Genomic DNA, 13,536 nt, shown 5'->3' with positions numbered 1-13,536 from the left:
ACATTCACTGACAGAGAAATGAAGATACAAAAAAAAAAAAAACGTACGTATGACCAGTATTCAACTACCCAGCGGTCAAACCTGGAATAAAAAAAGTTCAACCATGAGGACATCTAGCTTGTCAGCCATCTACCTGAGACAATGTAGACCTAAGACTTCCAAACAACGCTGACAATCTAGGCAGGATGAGCATATGAAATCATCTACATGCATTGCCAAAAAAAAAATATCAACAAAAAAAAACCCCATCTACACAAACACCAGCTAGATCTGTATCTCTTATTTGCTTATTTGCTCAAGAAAAACTCTTGGTGAGAAAGTAGTGCTGACCTGGTCCCATACAATTGCACATGAAAGAATTATGATTCCCTCTAATTTTGATAAAGAAATTGTAAGCAAGGAGATATTTTGTAACCAGAATTACCCACACACAAACATTCAGCAAAGGATAGTCATAACATAGAAAGGGAACAGATTTAGAGAGTTTTCTTTTCACATAATAAAAGTAACTAGTGGAGCTCCTTGCACTAACAGAAGCACTAGGCATAGTGGGACAGAGGGCCTTCTGCCCTAATTCTTAGGTGTACTGAATGTTGACTAAGGCAGGATGCTGTATGACACAGACCTAATCAAAACAGCATTTCAAAATAGCTTCCGCCCCCCGCCAAAACTGAAAAAAAAGTGTCTCATGCATGAGTTTGGCTTACTTAATGAAAAAGATCTTGAATCTTTTTGAGAAGGTCAGCTTTTGACAGCCTGACCTTCAAGGGCAAGGCTGTTCTGCTGTTATGGAGCTGATGTGACACTTGCTGTTCTCCAAGGTAGGAGAGCACATGTCTTTCCATGTGCCTGACGTCTGCTCCCTGCCTTCATGCTGGACTTCCCAGTTGGGTTCAGAGGTTTTTATCCCTTTATTTTCATTGCAAATCCCTCAAATATTTTCTGTGCACACAGTTTCTGATGAGAATTTCTTGGCAAAGCACCACTACCTATGAAGATATCTTGTTTTATTACCCTGAAGCGTATGGGCTTGTGCTGTCAGTTGGAGGGAGCTGCTTACCTGGACGGCTGAAGTACACAGCATGGCATGATGTTCCACCTCTCCAAGCATATGTGCCGCATCTTCAGATCTTCACCAACAACAGGCAGCTAGTGAATTTTGGATAGCATTCAATTATGTGTCCTTCAGATGCCTAAATCACTTCTTCCCTCCCAAAGGTTCACAAGATGAGAGACCTAAAACATAGATAGAAGAAAAAAAATTGAAAAGTCATGCTAACTGATGCACATGCACTCACACCCACTGCCCGGCGACAATTACCCATTTATTTTGTTATGGGTCATATTTTCAGTCTTTGCCAATGGTTTCCAAAATGTAAAGGCAGCAGCTTGGAAAATTAGTCACACCATTGAGTCACCCTGTCACCTTCCACAGTGGTCAAATGCAAGCAGCCAACATGGTGGCACTGTGCTTCAGGGGAGCTACTGGCTGGCCCCTCTGGTTTCCACCTTCAGATGGGCAGGCTGGCATTGGCACAGGCTGCAGAGAGGCTCACATAGTAACTTACTGTGCTCCTCAAAAAGAAAAATCCTGAAGAGTTCTCTAACCATAGGGAAAACTTCCATTAAAAGCATTTTAACAAGTTCTCCATGGAAAGATAACTTCCTGGCACATGCTGTTCTAATTTAGATCAGTATTATGATGGCATAAAAATGGAAGGAAAGGGTCACATTTTCTGTAGGAGTTCAGGAGGAATGGATGCAAATCCACCTCCACCCATCTTCCCAGAAGAAGATGAGCCTCAAAGTCCAATATCAGACTCAAAAGTCAACTGTTGACTCTAGTTTTGTGTCTGCCCATTTCCATCAGCTCCACTGCAGCCATTCCCAATTTATTCCTTTTTCTTTAGCTTACAAGCTTATTAGCAGCTGACTGAAAGAAGAAAAGGCCATTACTTAAAAGAAAAAAAAAAAAGGGCTGAGCCCCTTCTGGATACTCATATCCCAAACTTCCCAAACTCCAGCAGGGTTCATAGGATGGCAAATCTGTAGTTAAGATGTCCCCGCCCAAATATTGACTCCAACATCTGCACAAGAGTGCTGGGTGCTCTATACAACTTTGACACAACCTGTGCTGCCAGAGGGATCCCAACAGCCATGTCCCAGCAGCTGAGCTTGTTCCTCAGTGGTCAGAGCACCCTAGGGAGGTCATTTTTGTGCTTCTGCAGCAGGAATAGCAGGGAAACAGACAATAACACTGCCCTTCCCTTACCCCTGCTGCACCTCCAGAGGCATGTGCTATAGCACACAGTGCATCCATGGTGTAGAAGGCTGTTTTAAGGCAGAAACAGTAAATCACAGCTAGCAGGGTGAGAAAGGTGTAAAGCCTGGAGGGCTTGGTAAAATACAAAGGTGAAGGATAGATCCCATGGAAGAGCCATGAAGTGCAGATCTGGCTACAAGTAACACTATCTAGCGCATACCTAGCTTATACATCAAAAGCCCTTATACAGTTAAGAAGGAGTGCCAAAATCAGGACACAGTTCACAGCAGTTGAACCTTTGCACCTCTGAGTCCATGGGCTCTGCCCCAGGGAGCTGAACTCAGGTACCTCTGAAGTAGAAGGAAGAAGGCGGCTTGGCTGGGTGGATACCACATTGACAGCCTAACCCCTGGGCAGGGGACAGCTAGACAAGCAGCAGGCAGCACTTTACAAAACGGGCCTTTTGCAGTGACCCTGTACCTCTTGTTAGGATCACCTTGAAGTACCAAAAGAATCTCCAAAGTGCTCAATGCATGAGGTCCCAAGTCATGCTAATTGCTGTGTCCCATGAAGGGAACATGACCTCCCCGGAGACTGTTACAACCCCGCACGTGCTTGTGCAATGCTGAGCAATACGGCTCTCTGAGCAGCATGTCCCAGCATGACAATGTGGTGTGCACCACCAAGCCCCATTTGAACAGGACTAAGCAGAGCAAGGAAGACCCTGTAAAACTGGTGGATGCTTCCTCTTTCACGCTTATCTAGAGTTGTACCAGCTAGAGAGTGGAGTCAAGCACAGATTTGTATGTGTGTGTGAAAAATTTGCGAAAAATTTGCACTCGGGTCCAGCAGGTTGGCTTTCCCAAAACCAGGGCTTCTCTCACCTACCCTACACAAGGCACATATGCACTGCTAGTATGCCTTAGTGCTCACTCTATAGAAATCAAATCAACTCAGCTACAAACAGCATTACAGCCCCATGACAGCCTCAGCCCTCCTGGTTCCTCCAGCATTCAGGAAGGCTATGAGCCCAGAAGCCACCAGTCTGTCTCACACCCACATCTAGCCTCTGGTCACCAGGACTGTTCTTGCTTTCTAAGTCATCATGCCTTGAAAGTAATCTTTTTCACCAAGGTAGCCCAGCTAATTTCCAAAGACGGCACAAAAAGAAGCTAGATCAGAAAAAGGTGAAAGGCATGAAAAGAGGGGGGAAAAAAGGAAAGAAAAAACTAAAGAGAAGAAAGGGAAATATGGAACAGAGCAATCTTCTGCTCTCCATTCATGTCATGTTCTCACACACTTCATAGTGTTTCTCTCTGCAGCCCCACATCAACACAGACAGAGAACAGAAATCAGGCTGCCGTTTCGCATAGCAGTCGAGCACATGCATTGCTGAATGAGAACAGGGCTAAGTCTGTAACCAAGTGGCTTGCAGCCAGCCCTTCCCCCATCTTGCCTGCCCTCCTCTTCTATACAACCTGATCAGGGGGCAGGGGCTCTGATGCCAACTGTAATTAAGCCCTACTCTTATTTGGTCCCTGGGAACTGTCATAATAAACTCAATGAATAATGGATGTGTTGCTTAACTGAGACTATGAACCAGCTTGTAAAGAATTCACTAAAAGTCTCGGTCTTGCATTGCAAAAAAGAATGTGACATCCAAGAGGGGTATCATTAGAAGCATGGCCCGGTCATGCCTGCACTCCTCATTTCTCTAAGTCAACAGAACTCTTTGAGCATGACCAAAAATGACAGGATCAAACCTAGGGCGTTAGTGTCTTCCTTCCTCATTAGGTCATTGAAAACTGTCTGCGTTCCCAGAAGTCTCACTATTTACAAAATTGCTCCAAGCAAATGCTTTGGATGGGTGGGAGCACCATGCACATGCTAAAAAATCATGGTCCTTGGTGGCTATGTAGAATTTCCTCTGGAGACCATGTTCAGAGCAAACATGGCAATGATTGGCAAAGGGACAGGCTCTCCTCTGTTTGCGTTTTCTCAAAGCAACTGCACAGAAGGCCGACATGGAGGCAGAGATAAATCACATCTGCCAAATAATACTTTAAAAATGGTATTTCCCATAGAGTCATCACTGAAAAGTGCCAGGGAAATCAGGAATTCAAATGAAACAGCTCCCAAACAGAATCTGTCTAAGGCAATACAACACGTCTACGTTAAGCCTTTTTTTTTAAATTAATAACATTCAGTAACCAAATTGTGTTAGAGATTAATCATCACACAGATCCTATGCCCTCCTGTTAAGATAAGATGATTAGTAAAGGACAAACTACAAAGCTACCTTCATTTGGACAGGGCTTTTCTTCCCATCTACTTTCAGATTAATATTGAAGTACAACTTTTTCCAGATCAGAGAGCTTCTCTATCCTTCTCTATCTTTAAATATCAGAGATCTATCTAGAAAACAGAATGGGGCATAACTGTATTCTGATTTTCCTGTTTCAAGGCCCGGGCTATGTACTTAATTCCTTCCCTGCTTCTGAAGTCAACTCTGCCAGCAAAACTCTTGTTGGGTGACGTGTCTTTTGGAGTCTCACAGGAGGACAACAGCCTATTCAGTGTGAGCAAAGGTGACCTGGTATGTTCCATTCTCTTTTTCCCACGTTTTCAGACAATCTCCAAAAGTTGTTCTGTTGCTAACAAATGGATTGTGACTCACTGAGACATTCAAAATTACATTCCTGTAATTTCCATTTTTACTTCAGTCATTCAAATCCAGCCCATTGTGGCTTGCCCAGCTTCTGTTTGGCAAATACTCACTAGCTGGCCTCATATGGCAGTAGAGTGTGTTTGAACATCAGCTCAAAATGAGATCTAGCCAGGACAGTGTTGGACCAGTTTCCATAGACAATGAAAAGCAAAAGGAAGAGGTCCAAATGAAGAAAGGATCTGAAATATCAGTGTCTCCTCAATAGCAGTAACACAGTCTCAAAGACATGAAAAACAAGAGCTCAAGCCCAATAAGGGTGATCACAAAGAAGAGCCCAAGCTGAGCAGCAGCCAGCCTGAGACTTCCCACAAAACACATTGCCAATTTGTGTCATCACAACATCAGTGCACTGTCAAAAGCAGCTTATATAGTTACTCTCCATGAAATCACTGCACTAATTATTTTGGCCAGTTATGTGAGCACCATATATATGACTTTAACTGCCATCATGTCAGATAACTACCTTTCATGCTAGCCATCTAATCTACATCAGGGAAGAAGCAGTGTTCCAGCCTGGATGGTTCTTCAATTTCAACCTTCTGCATCTAGATTACCCTCTGTGCAACCCCAGAGCACTGAGTCATGCCCTTACCAGCATCCTGCAAAAAGCACTGGATGCAACCACTGCTCTGCCCAGCTGGGGACAGGAAGGACCCACCCAGCAGGCTGCCTGAGCTGGGTAGTGGCTTTGGTACCAAACGTGCAATGAGTTCTAACTTCACATACCAGATTTTATTCCAAATATTGTGATATTGAGACTCCAAGAACATCAGCTGATCACTCAGGAGGATGCCACGGGGCGTGGACCATCTTCCCCAGCATGCAAACTGCTTCTAGACAATAGAAGGGGAAGACAGACATTTCTAGGGCTGGATTGGAACTAAGACACTGCTAAGATACATCAGTACTTTGTCTGGTGTCTACTCTGCAATTCATAAAATGATTGCTCGCAATATTTGAATATAGGGCTTCTTAAGAAGAGACCCCCCCCTTCAGTGGTTTGCACATTTATGGGGAGGTTTAAGGACTACATTACTCTTAGAACATATTTAAGATGTTTTATTAATTCTTTCCTCCAGGCTGATTACAGGGCTCTACCCAAAGCAATAATCATGCTTTAATACCATGATTGACATGCAAGCTTTCCCAGCTTCACGCAGTAGCTTTCACTGGGCAGTACAGTGAAAAAAAAGGCAATAAATTTCACTCTCCTTATAGTAACACCAATCCTAACTACCATTTTTTAGCAGATAGGACCGACTTGAGCCAGGCGACGATTGCTTTTTCTGGCTCCTGTTCCAAGTAGTCCTGCAAAACTTTATTACCTCACTACCCACCCAGCTCTCCTTTCCCACTCCCAGCTTTCCTTTCCACGTAGATGCCCCAGGAGAGCCTTGTTTAGAGGGTCATAGTCCTGAAATTCCTTGCAGATGTACCCCTCAATTAACATGCTCAGAGCATTACCAAGTCTACAGGCAGAAAAGACAGAAGAAATCAAAATGGTGCTAATATACCTGCTTTTGAAAAAATAAGTAGCTCAGAAGTGATTTGGGGAATAAGAAAGGCCATGGATTTCTGTTCATGCTGAAAATACTAAAGAAATTATTTTACCAAGCAACTGCATTTTAAAGGAAATTTTGTTGAGCTGAAACAGTCAGTTAACATGTTAAGCTTGCCTTGATTTTCCTAGGACTCTGATGAGTTATATTCTTAGGTAAAGAAGGCGTCTAGGTATCTGCTTAGTTTTCTTTGCCCTGTCGGTTCCCAGAAGAACACTGCCTAAATGTCTGAGGGTCTTGGCATTTCAGCATTTTCTACTGCAATATTTATCTGCCTGGCTTCCTAATCTAAATGGCAGTCATGAAGTAAGTTCTCTACCATCCATTTACAATTTCTCCAGAGTAAACACACCAGAAGCTGCTAAATGTTCTCTCCCTACCTACCACACACTCCCAGCTATACTTCACACTACAGTAAATATTATGTTTACAATGTTACAGACTATGTTACGGTACTCCTGGTACAGCCTGCGCAGGACCTTTCAGCATCCAGCTGTTCTCTATTGCACACAACTTGTCTAGGTTTTAGCTCCCTGTGTTGCAATTTTCCAAAACAGGCTACTACCTCAACCTGGATTTTTAAGCTATTTCTGAGATTATATCTAAGATAATAGCATAATCCCCTCTCCCATGCCACCCTAACTAGACAACCATTTCACTGAGAAACACGTCCATATGATTTAGAATAAGATTTGTGTTTTGGGAGCACTGTGAGGTTTGCCTGAGGCACACAGCTGTAATAGGTTGCCATTTTCCCTGCTTTCCTTATTCCTCTTGCTGCATATTTTAAGTTTTCCCTTCTGTAAATGAGACAGATGAGAGGAAATATAATCTGTTCCAATGGCCAGGTGACAAAGGCTGGGGTTTTTGGAAAGGACTGAATCAGTTCTGAAGAACCTAAAAATGCTCCATGCGTTGGCATCGTTCTCCTTCTTATGGAGCTGTACCTGTAATGGAGAGGAATCACAGAACAGTTTGGGTTGGAAGGGACCTTTAAAGGTCATCTAGTCCAACCCTCCTGCCATGGGCAGGGATATCTTTCACTAGATCAGGTTGCTGAAAGTCCCAGATGAACAAATAAATCTAATAAACCAAGTGATAAACTGAACTTCTTATATGCTTCTTGTACGCTGCTCTGCAGATGCACCTCAAGTTTGACCTGACTGATTAGCTAGCCTCTGTCCTGTTTTTAACAGTGCCAACCATGCGTTGGTTTACTCGACCGAATTAAAAATAAAAAAAAATAAAATAAAAAAAAAGAAATACACACCCCTGTAGACTCTAGGAGTTGTTAATATTTCTTTTAAGCTGTCACCTAATATCTGAACATAGATATCCAGCGGATATTCTACCTTTTAAACCACAGTTTCCAGTTCCCTGCTTATGGCTCATTCCTTAACGCAAATACAATTTGACCGTATCTGGTGCATAAATCAATGATGTGGCTAAAGTCTAAGTCAACTCTTCTCAGAATATATGTTGCCATTTAAAATGTGGCAATCAAGCTTGTAAAGGGAAGGAAAGAAATGTCACTTGCAACCCAAGCGATTCTGTTAACAAGCTGGGTTCCTGCTTCAGTTTTCTGTCTGATAAAGCCACTTATCTGACTGTATGAAAGGTCATAAGTAGTTGTTGGAACAGTGGAAAGTCCACACAAGGGTTTTTTGCCATCCTGCAACTTTTGTTTAAACTTTTAGCTGAATCACTGTTTCAGCTCCTGGAGCTGAGTCATTTCATCTATTTGCACAGGAGCATGCGCAAAGCAGCTTTGCAATACGGGGCAGGCACAGAACAAGCAAGCAACCTTGATTTTACAGTAGCATGAATTTCCCTGCATGTAAAAATGCAATGAGCTGCTCCACTCATTTCAAGGTGTTTGTGCAAGGGTGCACAACCCTGAGTGAGAGAACCCCAGCAGCTCACCCCAGCAGATCCCAGGGCCTTCACCTCAGTCCCACTGCACAGATGGAGCCTTGGAAGAGTAGCCTTGGAAGAGTGACCTTGCATAGTCATGTTGCTACAAGGAAGAGGGCTTGGATAGGACTAACGACTTTCAAAGGTGTGGAGACTCAGTACCAGTATTTTGTGTTAAAATCATGTGCTCCTGGCGCATCTGTGAATGTCCTTTTATACAGCCCAAGTAATTAATTCATTGAAAAAGGTTTCAAGTCTCTGAAGGTTGTTTCTACAGCTGCCTTTGTATGGTATGTGCATGCCGTTTGTTGACATATTATAAGACCTTGTAAACCACAAGCATTACTAAAATATTTTTTTCCCACTCACATTCCCTCCCCCTTTTTTATTTCAAGTTTATGTAAAACGTTTTGCTAAAGATCCAGATCCTCCCCCTGAAACCAAGTGCTGCTTGTCCGGAAATAGATTTTCTCTCTGCCTCAAAAAGCACCCAGAGCAGATGTCCAGAGACAAGATGCTCTGGTATCACAAGCTTACACTGACTCTCTAATTACACATCAGAGGAACGGGCAGAGGGAAGCATTAAGTATTACAGGCTTCTTTATTGAAGGGACCAACATCTGGCTGAAGTGGAGAAGAGAACAATTCACATCAGTACTGGGGACGACAAATTGGATCCGAGTTTAAAAACTCCTAATGTTCATCTTCAGTGCCAGGCCAGAGCAAAAGAGAGCGCTCCCAGAAAATGCTGTTCGGGAGAGCTGTCCAGAGACAGGTGAACCACACTAACAGTAAAACCCTGCAGTCTCCTCTAAACTCTAAAGAACTGGGGAAAAAAAGGTCCTTTTAAAAGTTCAAGAGCTGCAGTCTTTGTTTCAGAAGATACTGGGCTGCTTACATCAAGCTTTATTTTTACAGAGCGTGAATCATTTCTCACTCGAAGGGAGCTGGGATCATTCTGCTGTTGGTATCTCTGCTACCAGCCACACTAAAAATACAAAAATCTCCAAAGTCAGCCGTGGCATGTTGTCAGCTCTGGACCTTTCTACATGTTTGCTGTGTCTCTTGCATCTAGTGCAAAGAGCAGAAGCAGGTGCTGACACCTTTTATATCAGCCTGTTTAAGAGTGCAGGACCTGGCCCACCCTCTGCCCACACACACTCAGAAAAAGCTCTTGCTTCTTCATTTATCCCCAGTAGTGAATTTTTTATTTTTTCCTCCTGTTCTGACAAAGAACAGCAGCCTATAATTATAGCTAACACCATAAAGGTTGCTGTGCTGTCACCCACTTTTGCTCTCAACCATGCTTGAGAACAGAAGGACTATACAGTTGCCTTCACTGAACTAGTTGCTTAGTTCACGCCCAGCTCACAAGTCATGCAGTCCTGACTCTTTTTTTTCCTTCAAAAATGATGATGTCTGAATCAGAAAGCAGCAGAACCTTTTCCAAAACCCCTTTGTCTTTTTATATTTTAATTTGCAACAATGGCTTGAGAATGTATGTTATCCAAGTTTGTCCAAATTGAAGCTAGAGCAAGCCAGTAACAAGCTCTTCATTATAGTTGATTATTTACATATACTTTAACATCCACCCCCTCTGGAAGATAAATTATCTTGCAACATATGACGATAGCTGTGCTAATTATGAGTTCAGCTGCCATGAAACAGTTTTTAAATGTGATCCCTCCCACCTCATTATAAACAAGGTCTTGGGGTCTTTGCTCAACAAGGCACAATATCTGCAGCTTAACTAACAGTGTATGTTTTCACATACGGTGGGATTGTGCAACCACATGCCACCAGCTTCTGTAGAGGCCAGAACTGGCTTTTGCACCAACTTCGACAAATTCACAGAGGAAAAAGTCAATTGGATATAGCCTCTCATTCTGGAAACCATTAAATGGCTGTCTGATGGAAAAGAGAAGTGTGTCCCGGTAGGAACTGCTCTGAACCAGCCTCTTCCTAGATCTGATTGCACAGCTGAAATCTGGGAGATAGGCTTTGGTCTCACCTCCTTTGGCTACTGTAATAAGCCAGCTGGAAGTCAGGCTTCCTACCAGGTTTGATCTAGCAGCAGACTGATGGGGTGGCCTGTTCATTCCCATCCTCACTTTCATGGTAGGTGCTTTGTCTAGGGGAAATGGAAAAAAAGAAAAGGCACTTTGTAGTGCTGTTGGATCTGCTTTGAAACAGCTGTAGTTTGGTTGAACATGGAAGTTCAGGACTCACATTTTGTCTGGTTTACACAGGATAACATTTTATTCAGTGGCATGGGAATCTCACCTCATTTCCCCTGGCAGAGTTGCTCTTTTGTGTCTTATCTCTAACTAGGCAGTAAGTTGATAATTCGAATGTGTAAGGGTACTCTGTATATTAACTGGAGTTTTGATACCCAGTGAATTTCAGCTTGGCATGATCTATAAGAACAGTTTGTCTGGCATCACGGAAATGAATCCAGCACAGAACACATCTCTCTCAAGAGCACCACTGTTCGTTAGTGAATGAGAGTTTTAAAACCAGCTATTTCTACAGCACTAACAGCAAGCCAGGATACACTTGTCATGAGAAGGTTCAAAGAAAATGCTGTCTGAACTATGGATATTGCCAGCCAAAACACAGGACTCTTGTACCTCTGCTGTCGTTTGTGCTGATGCATACAGGTTTTGTTACAGAACTTTGTTCGGTGGAGATAAACCGTGTGCTCTCCGTGCCCAGCATTCAGACTGCTAAGTGAATTGCCCTCCTTTTTGTCCCTTGTCTTTGTAAAGTTTTATATAATAAATTTTGTTGGATCACTTCAACACTGAGTTATGTTCTGCAATAACTCTGAAATCCCTGCATGGTTGGCTAGATATAACAGAGAGATAGCTGCAAAGGGCCTTCTATACATTTTGCCCAATGTCCTGTACACCACGAGTGGCATTTATTCCCAGTGTAACTATGCCAAGCCCAAGGGAGTTTCATCTTGGAGGAATTTTTCCAATAAGTCTCACCTCAGTGAGGGGAGGAAAAAAAAAGGAAATTTATCCTTCCCTGCCACCCCCCAAGAGAAAACAAACCCAAACTTGTGGCTTAAGGCTAATACAGGGCTCTCCAAACCTTTGAGCTAAACATTAAAATACTTTAAAAGCAAACAACTATTTGGTTTCTGTATTTCTCCATCACCTTCCAGACAGACAATGAAGCAAAACAATGGAATGACTGCAAATACAAATACTACAGACTTCTCCTTACAAACGTCCTTCGTAGTCATTTGCTTCCTCCTCTCCACACACCCTTTTAAAAGATAAAATCCTTCAAAATTACCTCTTTAAACCACCGTCAACTGCTTCATTTGTTTTGTTTTTCTAGACAAATTCTCAAATTTCAATCCACTGCCTTTAGGTGCAGGTGAGTCAACTCATATATAAAGCATCCTCAAGGGGTGGGGATGCACTTCAAGTTTTCTAAACAGGGTTCAAGTAGCAAGGAGGAGGAACTGAACTCTGGATTGTAACAAAGCCCAGTGCTACGAGATATCTGCTTATGGAGCAAAAGCAACATCCTGGCACCATGGAGGTCTCTGATCCAAGCTGGGTTAGGTACCCTAAAGGAAAACTGAGACTTCCAATGCTGCTTTTCCCCTTGCCCTGAGACAGTGCATGAGCACAGGCTGCGAGGGTGGTGGAGACAGTGATGCTGTAATTACCCTAGAGCTTGATCCTGAGACCCAGGACTCACTTCACAAAGAAAACACAGTCAGGATCATTACTTATTGAAGAGCCAGAGCTGTGCTGTACATCTTCAGCAGATACTGCATGAGATGAACTCACATACCAAACACCTGGCTGTGGTCCATTTTGGTTGTGAGGAAAGGGTTGCTGTTTCCCAAATCACATTTTCTTGCAAAGCGTGGACTTCTGCTCCAGCGGTAGCCCCTGCTAAGCCATGAGCCCCCAGAACCATCAGTCTGAAGTGCACAGTAACCACGAGGAGCTGATAATTGCATGTTGCTACTGCTATAGGATTTAGTCACATGTCAACTTTGCATTTATATTCAAGACAGAAATACAGTCCCATGTTAACAGCAGCATCTCCTACAATGGGTTTTCAAGAAAAACTTTACTATCAGGTCCTGAATTCATTTAAATCAGCACAGCCCATTGACACCAGCAGAGTTTCAGTTCATACCAGTCGGGAACAGGACCAACTGCTATTAAGCTTGCAACACTCTGGATCTGCATTTGAACTGGCTGATTGTCCCCAAACTACTAAGTGCTTCTAGAAGGCTGATGGACTGATGTTATTGATTGGGATGATGTGGCTGCCAACAGAGAGGCTGCACGGAGCATTTCAAAGCCCAATTTTGTTACAACACTAAGCTGCACTGTCCTGTAAAAGCCTCAAAAAAAGGTTGTGATCAGAGCTTTGTTAAAGTTGGAATTAGTCCCCTCCTAGAAACACTGCCAAAAACACCTCCAGGAGGCTTCTTAGGTAGGACTCGCTGCTTTTGCGTTCACTGCTTGGGACTGCCTTTTCTCCTCCAAATTTTATTGACTTGCTTGTATCCCTGTCATCCCTCTTGCAGCCTCCAGCATCCCAGCCTCCTTAGCCCTCTCCATCCCTACTGACTCCTCATGGAGAGGACAGACCTCCAACACAGACCACAAACACCCAAAGCCCAGCGGGTACCAGCTTGGCCCCCACTGCATCACTGGTATCTGGTGACTGCTGGCACAGGCTATAGGACATGTCCATCATGCTTATGAACTATGTCCTTGCAGTTTCATTATCAAACTTATTTAATACTTTCCTGAGTTTTCCTAGAGGGCTGATTCTTTGCTGTTGTCCTTAAAGAACAGAAGTACAATTGGGATTTCCTTCAGACTGATGCTAGAAGGTATATAATAATACAGATTTACATTATGTTCCTTCTTATGGGATCCCCTGGCCCTTTACAAACTGCACAAGCATAACAAAACAACACAATAAAGCATGCAAACATGTTAATTGAAATATTTATCATTGAAATTCCACTGCCTAGGTACTTCCCACCAATAGTCTGCAGTATAAAGGAGAGAAATTGGGCTAGT

The 13,536-nt window shown here is 43.1% G+C and overlaps 1 long non-coding RNA gene across 2 annotated transcripts in view; it reads right to left on the bottom strand.

Annotated features, from left to right (window-relative positions):
• The window catches only part of LOC142058695 (uncharacterized), a 264,243-nt gene that overhangs the window by 175,677 nt on the left and 75,030 nt on the right, over nucleotides 1-13,536 (bottom strand). For both annotated transcript variants that reach the window (XR_012661066.1, XR_012661065.1), the window contains one exon: nucleotides 1,061-1,236. This is a non-coding gene — a long non-coding RNA (uncharacterized LOC142058695). The remainder of the gene's footprint in view (nucleotides 1-1,060; nucleotides 1,237-13,536) is intronic.

Source organism: Phalacrocorax aristotelis, chromosome 6, assembly GCF_949628215.1.
Source record: "Phalacrocorax aristotelis chromosome 6, bGulAri2.1, whole genome shotgun sequence".
NCBI lineage: Eukaryota > Metazoa > Chordata > Aves > Suliformes > Phalacrocoracidae > Phalacrocorax > Phalacrocorax aristotelis.
Note: the sequence above shows the minus strand (reverse complement) of the source record. Positions and strands in the feature narration are given on the sequence as shown.